The sequence below is a fragment of the Nothobranchius furzeri genome, chromosome 1 (assembly GCF_043380555.1).
Source record: "Nothobranchius furzeri strain GRZ-AD chromosome 1, NfurGRZ-RIMD1, whole genome shotgun sequence".
NCBI lineage: Eukaryota > Metazoa > Chordata > Actinopteri > Cyprinodontiformes > Nothobranchiidae > Nothobranchius > Nothobranchius furzeri.
In genome coordinates, this window is record NC_091741.1 from 4,956,201 (window position 1) to 4,973,072 (window position 16,872).

The following is a 16,872-nucleotide window of genomic DNA, read 5'->3' on the forward strand; positions in this document are numbered from 1 at the left end:
TGAGCGCCTCCAGGAGAGAGGCCAAAGCAAGACGCCCCCCGAGGAGCGTCTTGACACATGTCAACACTGGGTCTGAAAGAGGGCCTCCATGAGAGAGGCCCAAGCAAGACGCGCCCCGAGGAGTGTCTTGCCAAATGTCAACACTGGGTCTGACTGAGCGCCTCAGGGATAGAGGTCCAAGCAAGACGCGCCCCGAGGAGCGTCTTGCCACATGTCACTACTCGGTCTGACTGAGCGCCTCAGGGAGAGAGGTCCAAGCAAGACACGCCCCGAGGAGCGTCTTGCCACATGTCAACACTGGATCTGACTGAGTGCCTCCATGAGAGAAGCCCCAGCAAGACGCGCCCCGAGGAGCGTCTTGCCACATGTCACTACTCGGTCTGTTTGAGCGCCTCCAGGAGAGAGGCCCAAGCAAGGCACGCTCCGAGGAGCGTCTTGACACATGTCAACACTGGGTCTGACTGAGGGCCTCCATGAGAGAAGCCCAAGCAAGACGCGCCCCGAGGAGCGTCTTGCCACATGTCAACACTGGGTCTGATTGAGGGCCTTCTGGAGAGAGGCCCAAGCAAGACGCGCCTCGAGGAGCGTCTTGCCACATGTATACAATGGGTCTTACTGAGGGCCTCCAGGAGAGAGGCCCAAGCAAGATGCGCCCGGAGGAGCGTTTTGCCACATGTCAACACTGGGTCTGACAGAGGGCCTCCAAGAGAGAGGCCCAAGCAAGACGCACCCCGAGGAGCGTCTTGCCACATGTCACCTCTGGTTCTGACTGAGCGCCTCCAGGAGAGAGGCCCAAGCAAGACGCGCCCCGAGGAGCGTCTTGCCACATGTCAACACTGGGTCTGACAGAGGGCCTCCATGAGAGAGGCCCAAGCAAGACGCGCCCCGAGGAGCGTCTTGCGACATGTCACTACTCGGTCTAACTGAGCGCCTCCAGCAGAGAGGCCCAAGCAAGACGTGCCCCGAGGAGCGTCTTGCCACATGTCAACAATGGGTCTGACTGAGGGCCTCCAGGAGAGAAGCCCAAGCAACACGCGGCCCGAGGAGCGTCTTGCCACATGTCAGAACTCGGTCTGACTGAGCGCCTCCAGGAGAGAGGCCCAAGCAAGACGCGCCCCGAGGAGCGTCTTGCCACATGTCAACAATGGGTCTGACTGAGGGCCTCCAGGAGTGAAGCCCAAGCAAGACGCGCCCCGTGGAGCGTCTTGCCACATGTCAACACTGGGTCTTATTGAGGGCCTTCTGGAGAGAGGCCCAAGCAATACGCGCCCCGAGGAGCGTCTTGCCACATGTCAACAATGGGTCTTACTGAGGGCCTCCAGGAGAGAGGCCCAAGCAAGATGCGCCCGGAGGAGCGTCTTGCCACATGTCAACACTGGGTCTGACAGAGGGCCTCCAGGAGAGAGGCCCAAGCAAGACGCGCCCCGAGGAGCGTCTTGCCACATGTCACCTCTGGTTCTGACTGAGCGCCTCCAGGAGAGAGGCCCAAGCAAGACGCGCCCCGAGGAGCGTCTTGCCACATGTCAACAATGGGTCTGACTGAGGGCCTCCAGGAGAGAAGTCCAAGCAAGACGCGCCCCGTGGAGCGTCTTGACACATGTCAACACTGGGTCTGACAGAGGGCCTCCAGGAGAGGGGCCCAAGAAAGACGCGCCCCGAGGAGTGTCTTGCCACATGTCACCACTGGGTCTGACTGAGCGCCTCCAGGAGAGAGGCCCAGGCAAGACGCGCCCCGAGGAGCGTCAGGCCACATGTCACTACTCAGTCTGACTGAGCCCCTCCAGGAGAGAGGCCCAAGCAAGACGCGCCCCGAGGAGCGTCTTGCCACGTGTCAACACTGGGTCTGATTGAGGGCCTTCTGGAGAGAGGCCCAAGCAAGACGCACCACGAGGAGCGTCTTGCCACATGTCAACAATGGGTCTTACTGAGGGCCTCCAGGAGAGAAGCCCAAGCAAGACGCGCCCCGAGGAGCTTCTTGCCACATGTCAGCACTCCGTCTGACTGAGCGCCTCCAGGAGAGAAGCCCAAGCAAGACGCGCCCAGAGGAGCGTCTTGCCACATGTCAACACTGGGTCTGACTGAGCGCCTCCAGGAGAGAGGCCCAAGCAAGACACGCCCCGAGGAGCGTCTTGACACATGTCAACACTGGGTCTGACTGAGCGCCTCCAGGAGAGAGGCCCAAGCAAGACGCGCCCCGAGGAGCTTCTTGCCACGTGTCACCACTGGGTCTGACTGAGCGCCTCCAGGAGAGAGGCCCAAGCAAGACGCGCCCCGAGGAGCGTCTTGCCACGTGTCACCACTGGGTCTGTTTGAGCGCCTCCAGGAGAGAGGCCCCAGCAAGACCGGTCAGGCCTGCAGTGTACACATCAGAGACATGATGTTCTAACACAGAACTGAGGTTGTTCATTACTAAATGACTTTTACAGGAATATTGTTATTATACTATTCAACAGGTTGATCATAATAATGTGTATTAAACCCACAACCTAGCCCTGAGGACAGAGGGACTTTATTTAAATTAGTACTTTATGGAAACGATACATAATGATACACAAGAGCCATGTCATACATTCAGCCTAGGAATAGTAGCATTGTGCACTATTAAAAATATACACATCAATGGCTCGAATCCCATTGTTGCAAAGCAAAACTCTAATAAAACTCTAGTCTGACATCAACAGAGAAGACTTAGTGTATGCACTACAAATACAGCATTAGGATTTCGAGTGGACCGTGCACCTTGTGAACCATCAGAGGCTTATGACGCAACATATCTTCCAGTTGCTATTAGACAAGTTATAATTCTCGACCATTTTTCGGAACTGGTTTCTTGGGTCCGTGAGTAAATGCCAAATGAGATGATAGTCCTTAAGTAAGTTCCTGGCGATCCCATGTCACGCTCTTGCCCATCAGCCGGTGAATGCTGAGACGGAACTCGATGAGAGCGATGTATTTTTTAAGTGCTCCGAATGTACTTCTAACATGCGTGCTATTCACTTCGTGAGTAAACCGCAGCTGCAGCTGATTCAAACAGTCGAGCCAACTTTCTACATCACAATATGCATTTTGTAGTTAGTCGAGTTACCTTTTGTGTGGCGCATGCACGGGTCGTTAGCGTCCAGCTCCCAGCTTAGAGAGTCCTGTATTGACACAGACGTCAATACATCTCGATGTCATGCAACACACAAAGTCTGTCGCATACAGGTGGGTTAACACATGTACGATACCTTTTGTGTGGCGCATGCACGGGTCGTTAGCGTCCAGCTCCTGGCTTATATAGAGTCCTGTATTGACACAGACGTCAATACATCTCGATGTCATGCAACACACAAAGTCTGTCGCATACAGGTGGGTTAACACACATGTACGATGTGTGCGATGGCGCGCCCGTTTACAATGGGACACGATGATGATCATTGTTAACCAAACTCTTGTTTCTCACGACAGGTGGTAGCGTTGTCTCCTGCACCTGGTCTTCGTGCACAGAGGGTGTTGTAATGTGCTCGTCATAGTCGCGATCGTTGTCACTCGAATCCGTTGTTCTCACGACAGGTGGTAGCGTTGTCTCCTGCATGTTGTCTTCGCGTGCGGCAAGCGTTGTGCTGTGCTCGTTATAATGGTTGTCTTCGTACAAAGGGGGTGTTGAATACTTCTTCGCGAGTAGTCTAGGAGGTGGTGTGATGGAACGTATCTCAGAGGCGTTAGGTGAGCGTACCACCATGGCCTGAGCAACTGCGACAACTGACAGTACACCCAGTACAGACAGCGAGATCAATTTTTTTTCTTGGGTGTTGTACGTGTGGGTACAGCCACTTTAATGGCAGTGAGAGCAAGTGGGCAAATGTATTTATAGGTCACTAGCAGAAACTAAGGCACGTGGTCAGAGTGTAATCGTAACCACCTAAAGTAGCTCTTGTCATAAATTAATATACATAGAAATCAGAAACGGGTATGTCAGGATAGACATCGCGAGTGATAATGCGGCCAGTATCTGTGTGCGCTTGAGAGCACCTTGTTGTTCTACTGTGGTGCCCACGCCGCCGGGTCTGTAAATGTCATCGACCTTCTTTATATACGCATACGCTAAAGACCGTATATTCTCAATGGATTTGAACACGTCCTTTGTTTCGCGTAACGCTTGAGCTGTCTCGAGCGTGATGTTGTGAGTGTACACCAGTGTTTCGCGTGCACCGAGGTCCGAAAAGGCGTGCGCTACAACTATTAACCTTGGTTTGGGAGTGTGGCGAAACGCTCGCTCCGCTGTAATGGGCAGATGCAATGTTATCACCTGGTACGTTTCGTTAGTCGGGTCGTAACACACCGGTCCGTCACACGGACCGTCACATTGTATGGGGCTTATACTATTCAACAGGTTGATCATAATAATGTGTATTAAACCCACAACCTAGCACTGAGGACAGAGGGACTTTATTTAAATTAGTACTTAATGGAAACGATACATAATGATACATAAGAGCCATGTCATACATTCAGCCTAGGAATAGTAGCATTGTGCACTATTAAAAATATACACATCAATTGCTCGAATCCCATTGTTGCAAAGTAAAACTCTAATAAAACTCTAGTCTGACATCAACAGAGAAGACTTAGTGTATGTACTACAAATACAGCATTAGGATTCCGAGGAGCGTCTTGACACATGTCAACACTGGGTCGGACTGAGGGCCTCCATGAGAGAAGCCCAAGCAAGACGCGCCCCGAGGAGAGTCTTGCCACATGTCAACACTCGGTCTGACAGAGGGCATTCAGGAGAGAGGCCCAAGCAATACGCGCCCCGAGGAGCGTCTTGCCACATGTCACCACTGGGTCTGAATGAGCGCCTCCAGGAGAGAGGCCCAACCAAGACGCGCCCCGAGGAGTGTCTTGCCACATGCCAACACTGGGTCTGACTGAGCGCCTCCAGGAGAGAGGCCCAAGCAAGACGCGCCCCGAGGAGCGTCTTGCCACGTGTCAACACTGGGTCTGACTGAGCGCCTCCAGGAGAGAGGCCCAAGCAAGACGTGCCCCGAGGAGCGTCTTTCCACGTGTCACCACTGGGTCTGACTGAGCGCCTCCAGGAGAGAGGCCCAAGCAAGACGCGCCCCGAGGAGCGTCTTGCCACATGTCAACACTGGGTCTGACTGAGCGCCTCCAGGAGAGAGGCCCAAGCAAGACGTGCCCCGAGGAGCGTCTTGCCACATGTCAACACTGGGTCTGACTGAGCGCCTCCAGGAGAGAGGCCCAAGCAAGATGCGCCCCGAGGAGCGTCTTGCCACATGTCAACAATGGGTCTGACTGAGGGCCTCCAGGAGAGAGGCCCAAGCAAGATGCGCCCGAAGGAGCGTCTTGCCACATGTCAACACTGGGTCTGACTGAGGGCCCCCAGGAGAGAGGCCCAAATAAGACGCGCCCCGAGGAGCGTTTTGCCACATGTCAACACTGGGTCTGACTGAGGGCCTCCAGGAGAGAAGCCCAAGCAAGATGCGCCCCGAGGAGCGTCTTGCCACATGTCAGCACTCGGTCTGACTGAGCGCCTCCAGGAAGGAGGCCCAAGCAAGACGCGCCCCGAGGAGCGTCTTGCCACATGTCAACACTGGGTCTGACTGAGCGCCTCCAGGAGAGAGGCCCAAGCAAGACGCGCCCCGAGGAGCGTCTTGCCACATGTGAACACTGGGTCTGACTGAGCACCTCCAGGAGAGAGGCCCAAGCAAGACGCGCCCGGAGGAGCGTCTTGCAACATGTCAGCACTCGGTCTGACTGAGCGCCTCCAGGAGAGAGGCCCAAGCAAGACGCTCCCCGAGGAGCGTCTCGACACATGTCTCCTCTGGGTCTGACTGAGCGCCTCCAGGAGAGAGGCCCAAGCAAGACGTGCCCCGAGGAGCATCTTGCCACATGTCAACACTGGGTCTGACTGAGAGCCTCCATGAGAGAAGCCCCAGCAAGACGCGCCCCGAGGAGCGTCTTGCCACATGTCAACACTGGGTCTGACTGAGCACCTCCAGGAGAGAGGCCCAAGCAAGACGCGCCCCGAGGAGCGTCTTGCCACATGTCAACACTGGGTCTGACTGAGCGCCTCCAGGAGAGAGGCCCGAGGAGCGTCTTGCCACATGTCACCTCTGGGTCTGACTGAGCGCCTTCAGGAGAGAGGCGCAAGCAAGAAACGCCCGAGGAGCGTCTTGACACATGTCAACACTGGGTCTGACTGAGCGCCTCCAGGAGAGAGGCCCCAGCAAGACGCGCCCCGAGGAGCGTCTTGCCACATGTCACTACTCGGTCTGACTGAGCGCCTCCAGGAGAGAGGTCCAAGCAACACGCGCCCCGAGGAGCGTCTTTCCACATGTCAACACTGGGTCTGACTGAGTGCCTCCATGAGAGAAGCCCCAGCAAGACGCGCCCCGAGGAGCGTCTTGCCACATGTCAACAATGGGTCTGACTGAGGGCCTCCAGGAGAGAAGCCAAAGCAAGACGCGCCCCGAGGAGCTTCTTTCCAGATGTCAACAATGGGTCTTACTGTGGGCCTCCATTAGATAGGACCAAGCAAGACGCGCCCCGAGGAGCGTCTTGCCACATGTCACCTCTGGTTCTGACTGAGCGCCTCCAGGAGAGAGGCCCAAGCAAGACGCGCCCCGAGGAGCGTCTTGTCACATGTCAACACTGGGTCTGTCTGAGCGCCTCCAGGAGAGAAGCCCAAGCAAGACGCGCCCCGAGGAGCGTCTTGCCACATGTCAACAATGGGTCTGACTGAGGGCCTCCAGGAAAGAAGCCCAAGCAAGACGCGCCCCGAGGAGCGTCTTGACACATGTCAACACTGGGTCTGACAGAGGGCCTCCACGAGAGAGGCCCAAGCAAGACGCGCCCCGAGGAGTGTCTTGCCACATGTCACAACTGGGTCTGACTGAGCGCCTCCAGGAGAGAGGCCCAAGCAAGACGTGCCCCGAGGATCGTCAGGCCACATGTCACTACTCAGTCTGACTGAGCGCCTCCAGGAGAGAGGCCCAAGCAAGACGCGCCCCGAGGAGCGTCTTGCCACATGTCAGCACTCGGTCTGACTGAGCGCCTCCAGGAGAGAGGCCCAAGCAAGACGCGCCCCGAGGAGCGTCTTGCCACATGTCAACAATGGGTCTGACTGAGGGCCTCCAGGAGAGAAGCCCAAGCAACACGCGGCCCGAGGAGCGTCTTGCCACATGTCAGAACTCGGTCTGACTGAGCGCCTCCAGGAGAGAGGCCCAAGCAAGATGCGCCCCGAGGAGCGTCTTGCCACATGCCAACAATGGGTCTGACTGAGGGCCTCCAGGAGAGAAGCCCAAGCAAGACGCGCCCCGAGGAGCGTCTTGACACATGTCAACACTGGGTATGACAGAGGGCCTCCAGGAGAGAGGCCCAAGCAAGACGCGCCCCGAGGAGTGTCTTGCCACATGTCACCACTTGGTCTGACTGAGCGCCTCCAGGAGAGAGGCCCAAGCAACACGCGCCCCGAGGAGCGTCAGGCCACATGTCAACAATGGGTCTGACTGAGGGCCTCCAGGAGAGAAGCCCAAGCAACACGCGGCCCTAGGAGCGTCTTGCCACATGTCAGCACTCGGTCTGACTGAGCGCCTCCAGGAGAGAGGCCCAAGCAAGTCGCGCCCCGAGGAGCGTCTTGCCACATGCCAACAATGGGTCTGACTGAGGGCCTCCAGGAGAGAAGCCCAAGCAAGACGCGCCCCGAGGAGCGTCTTGACACATGTCAACACTGGGTATGACAGAGGGCCTCCAGGAGAGAAGTCCAAGCAAGACGCGCCCCGAGGAGTGTCTTGCCACATGTCACCACTTGGTCTGACTGAGCGCCTGCAGGAGAGAGTCCCAAGCAACACGCGCCCCGAGGAGCGTCAGGCCACATGTCACTACTCAGTCTGACTGAGCGCCTCCAGGAGAGAGGCCCAAGCAGGACGCGCCCCGAGGAGCGTCTTGCCACATGTCAACAATGGGTCTTACTGAGGGCCTCCAGGAGAGAAGCCCAAGCAAGACGCGCCCCCAGGAGCTTCTTGCCACATGTCAGCACTCGGTCTGACTGAGCGCCTCCAGGAGAGAGGCCAAAGCAAGACGCGCCCCGAGGAGCGTCTTGACACATGTCAACACTGGGTCTGACAGAGGGCCTCCATGAGAGAGGCCCAAGCAAGACGCGCCCCGAGGAGTGTCTTGCCACATGTCAACACTGGGTCTGACAGAGAGCCTCCAGGAGAGAGGCCCAAGCAAGATGCGCCCCGAGGATTGTCTTGCCACATGTCACCACTTGGTCTGACTGAGCGCCTCCAGGAGAGAGGCCCAAGCAACACGCGCCCCGAGGAGCGTCAGGCCACATGTCACTACTCAGTCTGACTGAGCGCCTCCAGGAGAGAGGCCCAAGCAAGACGCGCCCCGAGGAGCGTCTTGCCACGTGTCAACACTGGGTCTGATTGAGGGCCTTCTGGAGAGAGGCCCAAGCAAGACGCGTCCCGAGGAGCGTCTTGCCACATGTCAACAATGGTTCTTACTGAGGGCCTCCGGGAGAGAAGTCCAAGCAAGACGCGCCCCGAGGAGCTTCTTGCCACATGTCAGCACTCGGTCTGACTGAGTGCCTCCAGGAGAGAGGCCAAAGCAAGACGCCCCCCGAGGAGCGTCTTGACACATGTCAACACTGGGTCTGACAGAGGGCCTCCATGAGAGAGGCCCAAGCAAGACGCGCCCCGAGGAGCGTCTTGCCACATGTCACTACTCGGTCTTACTGAGCGCCTCAGGGAGAGAGGTCCAAGCAAGAGGCGCCCCGAGGAGCGTCTTGCCACATGTCAACACTGGGTCTGACTGAGTGCCTCCATGAGAGAAGCCCCAGCAAGACGCGCCCAGAGGAGCGTCTTGCCACATGTCACTACTCGGTCTGTTTGAGCGCCTCCAGGAGAGAGGCCCAAACAAGACGTGCCCCGAGGAGCGTCTTGCCACATGTCAACAATGGGTCTGACTGAGGGCCTCCAGGAGAGAAGCCCAAGCAAGACGCGCCCCGAGGAGCGTCTTGCCACATGTCAACACTGGGTCTGACTGAGCGGCTCCAGGAGAGAGGCCCAAGCAAGACACGCCCCGAGGAGCGTCTTGACATATGTCAACACTGGGTCTGACTGACGGCCTCCATGAGAGAAGCCCAAGCAAGACGCGCCCCGAGGAGAGTCTTGCCACATGTCAACACTCGGTCTGACAGAGGGCATCCAGGAGAGAGGCCCAAGCAATATGCGCCCCGAGGAGCGTCTTGCCACTTAAACCCACAACCTAGCACTGAGGACAGAGGGACTTTATTTAAATTAGTACTTAATGGAAACGATACATAATGATACATAAGAGCCATGTCACACATTCAGCCTAGGAATAGTAGCATTGTGCACTATTAAAAATATACACATCAATTGCTCGAATCCCATTGTTGCAAAGTAAAACTCTAATAAAACTCTAGTCTGACATCAACAGAGAAGACTTAGTGTATGTACTACAAATACAGCATTAGGATTTAGAGTGGACCGTGCACCTTGTGAACCATCAGAGGCTTATGACGCAACATATCTTCCAGTTGCTATTAGACAAGTTATAATTCTCGACCATTTTTCGGAACTGGTTTCTTGGGTCCGTGAGTAAATGCCATTAGTACTTAATGGAAACGATACATAATGATACATAAGAGCCATGTCGTACATTCAGCCTAGGAATAGTAGCATTGTGCACTATTAAAAATATACACATCAATTGCTCGAATCCCATTGTTGCAAAGTAAAACTCTAATAAAACTCTAGTCTGACATCAACAGAGAAGACTTAGTGTATGTACTACAAATACAGCATTAGGATTTCGAGTGGACCATGCACCTTGTGAACCATCAGAGGCTTATGACGCAACATATCTTCCAGTTGCTATTAGACAAGTTATAATTCTCGACCATTTTTCGGAACTGGTTTCTTGGGTCCGTGAGTAAATGCCAAATGAGATGATAGTCCTTAAGTAAGTTCCTGGCGATCCCATGTCACGCTCTTGCCCATCAGCCGGTGAACGCTGAGACGGAACTCGATGAGAGCGATGTATTTTTTTAGTGCTCCGAATGTACTTCTAACAAGCGTGCAATTCACTTTGTGAGTAAACCGCAGCTGCAGCTGATTCAAACAGTCGAGCCAACTTTCTACATCACAATATGCGTTTTGTAGTTAGTCGAGTTACCTTTTGTGTGGCGCATGCACGGGTCGTTATCGTCCAGCTCCCAGCTTAGAGAGTCCTGTATTGACACAGACGTCAATACATCTCGATGTCATGCAACACACAAAGTCTGTCGCATACAGGTGGGTTAACACATGTACGATACCTTTTGTGTGGCGCATGCACGGGTTGTTAGCGTCCAGCTCCCAGCTTAGAGAGTCCTGTATTGACACAGACGTCAATACATCTCGATGTCATGCAACACACAAAGTCTGTCGCATACAGGTGGGTTAACACATGTACGATACCTTTTGTGTGGCGCATGCACGGGTCGTTAGCGTCCAGCTCCCGGCTTATAGAGAGTCCTGTATTGACACAGACGTCAATACATCTCGATGTCATGCAACACACAAAGTCTGTCGCATACAGGTGGGTTAACACACATGTACGATGTGTGCGATGGCACGCCCAGTTTACAATGGGACACGACGATGATCATTGTTAACCAAACTCTTGTTTCTCACGACAGGTGGTAGCGTTGTCTCCTGCACCTGGTCTTCGTGCACAGAGGGTGCTGTAATGTGCTCGTCATAGTCGCGATCGTTGTCACTCGAATCCGTTGTTCTCACGACAGGTGGTAGCGTTGTCTCCTGCATGTTGTCTTCGTGTGCGGCAAGCGTTGTGCTGTGCTCGTTATAATGGTTGTCTTCGAACAAAGGGGGTGTTGAAAACTCCTTCGCGAGTAGTGTAGGAGGTGGTGTGATGGGACGTATCTCAGAGGCGTTATGTGAGCGTACCACCATGGCCTGAGCAACTGCGACTACTGAGAGTACACCCAGTACAGACAGCGAGATCTTTTTTTTCTTGGGTGTTGTACGTGTGGGTACAGCCGCTTTAATGGCAGTGAGAGCAAGTGGGCAAATGTATTTATAGGTCACTAGCAGAAACTAAGGCACGTGGTCAGAGTGTAATCGTAACCACCGTAGCTCTTGTCATAATTTAATATACATAGAAATCAGAAACGGGCATGTCAGGATAGACATCGCGAGTGATAATGCGGCCAGTATCTGTGTGCGCTTGAGAGCACCTTGTTGTTCTACTGTGGTGCCCACGCCGCCAGGTCTGTAAATGTCATCGACCTCCTTTATATACGCATACGCTAAAGACCGTATATTCTCTATGGATTTGAACACGTCCTTTGTTTCGCGTAACGCTTGAGCTGTCTCGAGCGTGATGTTGTGAGTGTACGCCAGTGTTTCACGTGCACCGAGGTCCGAAAGGGCGTGCGCTACAACTATTAACCTTGGTTTGGGAGTGTGGCGAAATGCTCGCTCCGCTGTAATGGGCGGATGCAATGTTTTCACCTGGTACGTTTCGTTAGTCGGGTCGTAACACACCGGTCCGTCACACGGACCGTCACATTGTATGGGGCACAGTAAGGACAACACGCCGCCGACCGTGACTTTGCACTCGACCGCGGTGGTGTTATCGATTTGCAAAGGATCACATACGCCTCTCCAGTCGCAATGAGGCACATTGTAGTCGACGCGACCGTCAGTCACCATAGCTTTCGTCAGCCAACACACTCGATTGCCCTTCGAAACTTCGGCGATCAACGTGAGCTTAGAGGTCGACGTCGCTTTACTGTATGCCAGGATATCCGTGTGTGAGTGCACGCTCGACGTCGATTGACAACCGGTCATGTCAGACCTGATCAGACCTTCCGAACACATGACCATTAGTTGTTGTGCGGCCGAGAGTATCGCGATCATACCGTTGAGATGTGTAGAAAGCGCGTACACGCCAGCCTTCCACGTTTCCAAAATTTCCAGCAGTCTAGAGGGACTTGTCTTAGCGCGCACGGCTGTGCTGAATTTGCGTTGGGTAGACACAACGGCTTCGACCTCGCTTAGGATCTGTGGGCTCATGTACTCGTGGTAGGCCAAGACGTGTATAGTCGAGCGCGGTGACGCCCCGAACACTTGACCCGGTTTTGTTGTGGCGATATGCGTGTCCAGTAACGCGGCAAAGTCCGCGTGTCTAGCGTGTATTGATTTTACAGCTCGCTCATACCCCAACAGTACGGTCCGTAGAAGTTTGTTCACTTGTTTCCATGCGCTCGTGGAACACAGGACATCGCAACCTCTGTGATACTCAAGTAAAGCGTCAAACACCAGCTGCTTGCACGTTGGAAATACAATCGGTAGTAACTTCTTACTCCACTCTATGTTGAACTCGTATAGTATGTATATGGGCGGTTGCGGCGGTTTGCGCATTTTCTATCTACCCTCCGCTAATATGACTCTGTGGTCTGTCTCCTGAGATGGTGCGGTTGGAACTTGCGAGAGTGCACTATCGACAGTCGGCGTTTCCATTTCGTCAACTGTCATTTTCAGCCGCTGGCAAACGGCCGTCGACGGTCGATGCGAGACACCAACATAACGTTAGACCGCGACCCTCATGCCAGTTTTCTGTAGTACTGGTTGTAGTTTCTGGTGCACACTCGAAACGCCATTACGATCACAATTACGTTGATTAATAAATCCAGTGTTGTAGCGACTGCAGCCAGCGCCGTCGCGCAACTTGTGTCGGTGTTATCTCTCGATACTTTCATTCGTATCCGAGCGTATGCAGAATCTACGGATCTGGTGAAGTTGCTTGTCACTAGCTTGCGCACGTTTGATATGGCACTTTGCGCGAGACTCGTACAACCTGCAGTGGCGACCGTCGCGTCAGTGCAAAGTTTTTCCAATATATCGCTCGCAACATCGTTTGTCATTTGCTGTACACTGCGCACACTGGCCGCGAGGTCGCGGAGAGGGTCTTCGTTACGAGCTACTCTGGTAGCGCCGTGGTTGATGAGGACGATCATCTTTAGCAATAGTTAATCTCGAAGCGCAACGATGGTGAGGGCGACGGGTTGGCCGGTTCCGCCTTCAGGCCACACGGTTGCCGCTAGATTGCCCAATGCCACACACGCAGACGAACCCTGTACACACTCAATGACCCGTGTGCGATCGTTGATTTCTGCTAGTACGTTTGCTAGGTCTACGTGCTTCCACGGATCGGGCGTGGGCACGCGCTTGTTTTTAGAGGCGTTTTCGTGCAGCCTCTACCCTGCACGACCGCTCGTGGCCGCACTAGCTATATTTATCTTTATTTGTTTCACACACACACACACACACACACACACACACACACACACACACACACACACAGGCCCTTGCGTGCAAACCCCGGTCAGGCCTGCAGTGTACACATCAGAGACATGATGTTCTTTCAGAGAACTGAGGTTGTTCATTACTAAATGACTTTTACAGGAATATTGTTATTATACTATTCAACAGGTTGATCATAATAATGTGTATTAAACCTACAACCTAGCACTGAGGACAGAGGGACTTTATTTAAATTATACTTAATGGAAACGATACATAATGATACATAAGAGCCATGTCATACATTCAGCATAGGAATAGTAGCATTGTGCACTATTAAAAATATACACATCAATTGCTCGAATCCCATTGTTGCAAAGTAAAACTCTAATAATACTCTAGTCTGACATCAACAGAGAAGACTTAGTGTATGTACTACAAATACAGCATTAGGATTTCGAGTGGACCGTGCACCTTGTGAACCATCAGAGGCTTATGACGCAACATATCTTCCAGTTGCTATTAGACAAGTTATAATTCTCGACCATTTTTCGGAACTGGTTTCTTGGGTCCGTGAGTAAATGCCAAATGAGATGATAGTCCTTAAGTAAGTTCCTGGCGATCCCATGTCACGCTCTTGCCCATCAGCCGGTGAACACTGAGACGGAACTCGATGAGAACGATGTATTTTTTAAGTGCTCCGAATGTACTTCTAACAAGAGTGCGATTCACTTCGTGAGTAAACCGCAGCTGCAGCTGATTCAAACAGTCGAGCCAACTTTCTACATCACAATATGCATTTTGTAGTTAGTCGAGTTACCTTTTGTGTGGCGCATGCACGGGTTGTTAGCGTCCAGCTCCCAGCTTATAGAGTCCTGTATAGACACAGACGTCAATACATCTCGATGTCATGCAACACACAAAGTCTGTCGCATACAGGTGGGTTAACACATGTACGATACCTTTTGTGTGGCGCATGCAAGGGTCGTTAGCGTCCAGCTCCCGGCTTATAGAGAGTCCTGTATTGACACAGACGTCAATACATCTCGATGTCATGCAACACACAAAGTCTGTCGCATACAGGTGGGTTAACACACATGTACGATGTGTGCGATGGCGCGCCCGTTTACAATGGGACACGACGATGATCATTGTTAACCAAACTCTTGTTTCTCACGACAGGTGGTAGCGTTGTCTCCTGCACCTGGTCTTCGTGCACAGAGGGTGCTGTAATGTGCTCGTCATAGTCGCGATCGTTGTCACTCGAATCCGTGTTTCTCACGACAGGTGGTAGCGTTGTCTCCTGCATGTTGTCTTCGCGTGCGGCAAGCGTTGTGCTGTGCTCGTTATAATGGTCGTCTTCGTACAAAGGGGGTGTTGAATACTCCTTCGCGAGTAGTCTAGGAGGTGGTGTGATGGGACGTATCTCAGAGGCGTTATGTGAGCGTACCACCATGGCCTGAGCAACTGCGACTACTGAGAGTACACCCAGTACAGACAGCGAGATCATTTTTTTACTTGGGTGTTGTACGTGTGGGTACAGCCGCTTTAATGGCAGTGGGAGCAAGTGGGCAAATGTATTTATAGGTCACTAGCAGAAACTAAGGCACGTGGTCAGAGTGTAATCGTAACCACCGTAGCTCTTGTCATAATTTAATATACATAGAAATCAGAAACGGGCATGTAAGGATAGACATCGCGAGTGATAATGCAGCCAGTATCTGTGTGCGCTTGAGAGCACCTTGTTGTTCTACTGTGGTGCCCACGCCGCCGGGTCTGTAAATGTCATCGACCTTCTTTATATACGCATACGCTAAAGACCGTATATTCTCTATGGATTTGAACACATCCTTTGTTTTGCGTAACGCTTGAGCTGTCTCGAGCTTGATGTTGTGAGTGTACGCCAGTGTTTCGCGTGCACCGAGGTCCGATAGGGCGTGCGCTACAACTATTAACCTTGGTTTGGGAGTGTGGCGAAACGCTCGCTCCGCTGTAATGGGCGGATGCAATGTTATCACCTGGTACGTTTCGTTAGTCGGGTCGTAACACACCGGTCCGTGACACGGACCGTCACATTGTATGGGGCACAGTAAGGACAACACGCCGCCGACCGTGACTTCGCACTCGACCGCGGTGTTGTTGTCGATTTGCAAAGGATCACATATGCCTCTCCAGTCTTAATGAGGCACATTGTAGTCGACGCGACCGTCGGTCACCATAGCTTTCGTCAGCCAACACACTCGATTGCCCTTCGAAACATCGGCGATCAACGTGAGCTTAGAGGTCGCCGTCGCTTTACTGTACGCCAGGATATCCGTGTGTGAGTGCAGGCTCGACGTCGATTGACAACCGGTCATGTCAGACCTGATCAGACCTTCCGAACACATGACCATTAGTTGTTGTGCGGCTGAGAGTATCGCGATCATACCGTTGAGATGTGTAGAAAGTCCGTACACGCCAGCCTTCCACGTTTCCAAAGTTTCCAGCAGTCTAGAGGGACTTGTCTTAGCTCGCATGGCAGTGCTGAATTTGCGTTGTGTAGACACAACGGCTTCGACCTCGCTTAGGATCTGTGGGCTCATGTACTCGTGGTAGGCCAAGACGTGTATAGTCGAGCGCGGTGACGCCCCGAACACCTTACCCGGTTTTGTTGTGGCGATATGCGTGTCCAGTAACGCGGCAAAGTCCGCGTGTCTAGCGTGTATTGATTTTACAGCTCGCTCATACCCCAACAGTACGGTCCGTAGAAGTTCGTTCACTTGTTTCCATGCGCTCGTGGAACACAGGACATCGCAACCTCTGTGATACTCAAGTAAAGCGTCACACACCAGCTGCTTGCACGTTGGAAATACAATGGGTAGTAACTTCTTACTCCACTCTATGTTGAACTCGTATAGTATGTATATGGGCGGTTGCGGCGGTTTGCGCATTTTCTATCTACCCTCCGCTAATATGACTCTGTGGTCTGTCTCCTGAGATGGTGCGGTTGGAACTTAAGAGAGCGCTATCGACGGTCGGCGTTTCCATTTCGTAAACTGTGCCATTTTCAGCCGCTGGCAAACGGCCGTCGACGGTCGATGCGAGACACCAACATAACGTTAGACCGCGACCCTCATGCCAGTTTTCTGTAGTGCTGGTTGTAGTTTCTGGTGCACACTCGAAACGCCATTATGATCACAATTACGTTGATTAATAAATCCAGTGTTGTAGCGACTGCAGCCAGCGCCGTCGCGCAACTCGTGTCGGTGTTATCTCTCGATACTTTCATTCGTATCCGAGCGTATGCAGAATCTACGGATCTGGTGAAGTTGCTTGTCACTAGCTTGCGCATGTTTGATATGGCACTTTGCGCGAGACTCACACAACCTGCAGTGGCGACCGTCGCGTCAGTGCAAAGTTTTTCCGATATATCGCTCGCAACATCGTTTGTCATTTGCTGTACACTGCACACACTGGCCACGAGGTCGCAGAGAGGGTCTTTGTTACAAGCTACTCTGGTAGCGCCGTGGTTGATGAGGACGATCATCTT